We start from the raw sequence: 5,340 nt of genomic DNA, 5'->3' as shown, positions 1-5,340 counted from the left end.
CTTCTTGACTGAATGGAAACCGTTAATAGACTTTTTGCATGAAATGGATAACAAGGATTTGATGACATCTGCATTTATAGATTAAGATGTTAGCATTACATTGCTAGAAGACTGCAGGCAATTAGTGGATGGCCATAATCTCTGACAGCTGTATGTACCTGACTGAGCCGGTTTGGTCTGGTTCCTCCCCTGTGAATGATGCAATGCAGGAGGAGCTAGATGACTCAGCATCTGACTGCTGATTGGACACTTGTCAGGGCTGAAATGTATATATGTGTACATGTTCTGTACCGTTTCCCCCTGCCTAAAAACAGACTGTCTGGTGAAGCACTTTGTCGGATTGTACAAAGTACTGGATGGCTCTTTAGACTGTATATTTTGTAAATAAAAAGTAAATGGTTTTAGCACTAGTCTTTACTGGTGTGTGTGACTCTGCTTTGCTCACCTGTGGCCTCGGTGCTGGGATGCACGCACACTGACATAAGAAACATGAACAATAGAAAAAAGACTGAAACCTTTCAAAAACAAAATCCAAGGGGAAGCTGCTGAATTGGAATTCATATGTAAATTTGACTCAGTCAGGCTGGGACTGAGTAGAGACTATGAATGGTTATCTCATTATCAGAAGTAACTGACTTCCTTAACAGAAGCAAACTGATCTCCATATCAGAAGCAACTGTTTCCATCTACTCCTCCCTCCCCTCTCCACCTATATATCTGACCAGTTTCTTCTTGCCCTCCATGCATCTGACGAAGAGAACAGTGATTCTCGAAAGCTTATGCTACAATAAAGTTGGTTAGTCTTAAAGGTGCTACTGGACTCTTTTTGATATAAACAGGTAAGGGCTGTGCAAATTCAATTCTAATAAATCTTTTTCTTTGTTGCAGGTGGAAATGATTGAAGTCACAAGTGATGTCATAGCATTGTGTGATGCTCTAGGCATTTCTGAAATTCCTGAAGTTCTCACTCATTTTACTTCTGTTTCTCACCAATCTTTGTTGCGAGCTTGGACCCTGGGGGTGGGAGATCTCTCACCACAGAAGGAAATCTAGCACTGCTACACTTCTTTAAGCAATAATTAGCTGTTGGAGAAATGTTGCAACTGAACCAGTGGTTATTTGACATTGCTGTGTACATGTATGAAATTTTAAGCCTGCAGCATAGTCTCTTGGATTCAAAAGTTCTGCGGTAGATTTTAAGCATATTAATAGGCTGCTTTAGGCCACCCAATAGTTGAATGTCATCTGGGAAAGGATTCTACTTCCCTCTGTTCTACCTTAGTTGGTTGGAATGTAGACCAATCACTTCTTTGACATCCCAAGCCAAGACTTTTGAAAATAATGTCCTGTGACAAAGGCAGAAATATCTCTGTGGATGCTACAAGAGTCAAGCTATAACTATTAAAATATATTCAAAAATATTTATTATGCAGTGTACACAGTAATAAAATTAAAAACATAAGGCCTGAACGACAGGCTACATAAGAAATCAGAGCAAGTTTTGGATAAACTATAACATTTTCCAAATACAGTTCATAAAAATATCAAAAATATCAGATGACCATACAAGACCATATGTGTTTCGACCTTAGGGCCTTCCTCAATGATCAATATTACCTTTCAGGTAGATCCTTTCAAGTGGCCACTTGATTTTAATTACAGATTGATGATACACACATCCAGAAATATTGGAAACTTAATACCAAATTAAAACACCTATGAAGAGTTTTGTGTGAGTGCAGTTACCATGTGAAGGGATCCATGGCCCGCTGTAATAATTTATATTACACCACACAATATATGAGGTAATATCCTCACAGCAGAATTGATACATATTGGCTTCTGGATGTATAGGTTTGTTTTTTGTAAAAGTGTGTAATATTAACCTAGGGTTCAAATGTATATGGTCTTGTGTTGGTCATTTACTATTTTTATCAACTGCCACACAAAAATGGCACCTTAACCAGGATTTACTTCCCATCCCTCAGTCTCACTATCCCATGCCTGATGGAGGACTGAAAAATCCGGTGTGTGTGTGTGTGTGTGTCACATCTCTTTCAGGGTGACCATTTCATCCTCCTTCACCCAGGTCTCTGTCATACACACCAAATCCATATTATTCATTGCAAAATACTGATGCACTGTCTTATTGGTGATGGACCTGGCATTACACAATATCAGTGCTGGGAGGAGGCAATTTTTTCTAGCCCCACTGCCAACGTGCCTTGGAATGGGGCGATGGTTGGAAGCTGAGCAAATCTGTCTCCTTCCTCTACAATACCTGGCCCCACTACTATACTTCCCGTGTCCTATGAGCACTGGGATCCCCGACTCCATACTGACTGCCCCCATCGATGATTACACCACTCCCACCCGATTGTATCATACAACTGGCTGTATATTATGGACATCTAGTACATCACTCCACTAGCTAATAGGCTGAAAACTCAATTCTCCCCACCCCTACTAACCAATTTCTCTATAATCCACCCCAAAGAGCTTAACTTACCCAATATAAAATCTAAACTAGTAAACCTTATGAGGAAAGTCTAAAGATTCTGGGATTTCTCAGTTTAAGGAAGGACATAAAGTTATAAAATTATGCATGGGGTGAAGAAAGTGGATCCAGAGAACTTTTTCATTCTCTCCCATAATACTGGCACCCAATAAATGTGATTATGCAATACATTCAGAATGGACAAAAAGACTATGCAATGGTTAATTAAATTGTGCAGCTCACTGCCAGGGGATATAATGCTGGCCACTAGCACAGAGGGTTTTTAAAAGGGAATAACACAGATTCGTGGGGATTAGGTCCATCAGTAGTTATGAGTAGAGATGGGCATGGTCTGCATAACGGACCTAATTTCGTCACGAACTTACCCAGTTCGTCCTTCGCGAACACGCGGGCTGTGGGTGCGTGTTTTTCTCACGAAACCGCCAAACATTGGGGCTTTCTGTCCGTGTGTCCGTTGGCCCGTCATGCTAGGATTCCTGCTCAAACAATTTCCTCGGCAGCGGTGTGGAGCCACCTTCTCCGTTTGGAACACACCAATCTTAGCCCAGGAAACCTTGATTGGCAGCTCTGTCAGCCAAACAGAGATCACTAGCCTTTCTGCACAAAAGACAAAGTGTGCGAAGCTCTGCTCCATTTTGCTGGTGCAGGGACGCGAGTTAGCTTAGCAACTGCTTGCTGCGGGGAAGGTTTTTTTTTGGTGAGAGCACGGCTTGTGCCTTGGGGCTTTGGGGCTTCAGTTGCAAGAGAGCTTACTCTTTTCTCCATTCCTGTTTAATTTTTTTCTCCTCCTTTCTACTCTAGTTTTCTTGAGAGCACTTTAAAAAAAATCCTTTTACCACACTATCGGGTTACTCTGTTTTCTTTCTGCGTTTTTCGAGTCCTTGGGTTCTTCTTGGGCTTAATCCCCCCCCCAAATCTCTTCCTTTTTTCTGGGTTGCCGGTGGGTTCTATTGTGCTCTGACGCCACCCACTCACAGAGCCACAGTGGGTGCAAGGCAGCTTTGGGCGTTGTCTGCCTGAGTTCTTGCCTTCTTTCCCCCACGTTCTTTCTTGGCTGCTGATGAGATGCAAGCAGAGGGAGAGTGCTATTAGGCTCTGTGAAACACCCACTCTCTGATCACCGGCAGCAGGTTTTGGGGAGCTCTGTCTGCTTCACTTCTTTCTAAGCCTTTTTCACTCCCTAAATAGTGGGTGATTTGGGGGGATATTTCCAGCCTGGCTTTTGAGGTGCAGGGGGAAGACTGCTACTGGCCTCTGTGAAACACCCACCCTAGAACCACTGGCAGCAGGTTTTGGGGGGCTCTGTCTGCTTCACTTCTTTCTAAGCCTTTTTCACTCCCTAAATAGTGGATTTGTATTTGTATATTGACGAAACAGTGTAAGGCACATGATGACTGAGCTTTACAAATATATATTATCCTCCTCCCGATGACAAGCCCTGTCCCTGGCACCTTCTAAGTACCTCCTCTTTTTCTTGATATGATTTGTATGCTGACAAAACAGTCTAAGGCACATGATGAGCTTCCTTGGTGGACTGCATCACGTTCAGTGAAGTGGGTTTTGTCGGCGACCGTCCTGCTCTTGCGAGCGCAAGGACCCCTCTGAGGGTCAATCCCCAAAGTCCAGTGAGAAGTAGGACAGTGGCCCAGGTCAGCTTGCTTGATAGCAAGCAAGCTGACACACCACGTCACTAAGGTGGGACTCGTTGTCCACTGCCCAAAGAGGCTCCCTCTGAACAGGGTAGCATACGTTTCCTTCCCTCAAGGTGTGGAAGACATCCTTTCCATCCCTCCTGTGCCTTCCATTCCAGCAAGGGGCCTTTGAATTGCTACATGATCCTGTTGCGGAGTTGGCTTTCACTCAAGTACATCCATTCATTTCCCATCATGGAGAGTTGGTCTTCCCGCCCCTGGGGAGGGCATATCTTGTTGATGCAGCCCCATGTAGGTGGGTTTTGTGGGCAGCCACCTCTCCTGGACAGGAGCACAAGTCTCTCTCCTTCCCCCAAGGGTGGGTAAGGGTCAGTCAGAACAGGGGAGGGGAAGTTGTTGTTTGTCTCTTTGGAAAAGTGATAATCGAGGAGCGTTACATGAGAACCTTTGGTGGGGAAAGTCGACTGAAGTGAAAATCTGTGGGAAAACCAAGGCCTTTTCTGACTCGAACCGCTTCTTGAACCAGGCTTGGTCTGTTAAAAGTTCATGGACCATGTCCGTGGAAGCCCACGAACCCCGAACCGGTGGTCCGTAGGCAAATGCCAGTCCATGCCCATCTCTAGTTATGAGTTATTATGACTAAAGGAAACTTGTACATTCAGTAAACCTCTGAACAGTTCTAGGAGGCAGTGACAGGGGGAGATTCTGACCTCTATGCCCTGTTTGTTGGCCCTCCAGGACAACTGGTCAACATCAGTTTGAAACAAGACACTACATCTGATGGATCAACTGGTTTGAGCCAGCAGAGCCCTTCTTATGTTCAATTTATGTCTTAAATACATGGTTAAAATGTGCCAAACTTCTTGTTTCTGCTCATCACAAATGAAGTCTCAGCTTTTTCATGGAAATAAACTGAAGGAATATTTCTACTATTGCTTTTCTTTTCAGTTTGCTAATTTTTGTGGAGAACATATAAGCCCACAGGGTTATTCTAAGATCTAATATAAAAAGAGGCAAGGGAAAGCTGAAGTGGATATGGTGGTTAAATAGGAATACCAAAAGGGAGGTTGAGTTTAGACAGCTAACAAAGGCTCTATGAAGGCACTGAGAGACTCCTTGAAGTATACAGTGGAGATTGGAATAAGAATACCAGGAACGATGAGCTTAAGC

The sequence above is a fragment of the Eublepharis macularius genome, chromosome 7 (assembly GCF_028583425.1).
Source record: "Eublepharis macularius isolate TG4126 chromosome 7, MPM_Emac_v1.0, whole genome shotgun sequence".
Classification (NCBI taxonomy): Eukaryota; Metazoa; Chordata; class Lepidosauria; order Squamata; family Eublepharidae; genus Eublepharis; species Eublepharis macularius.
This window is presented reverse-complemented; position numbering follows the sequence as displayed.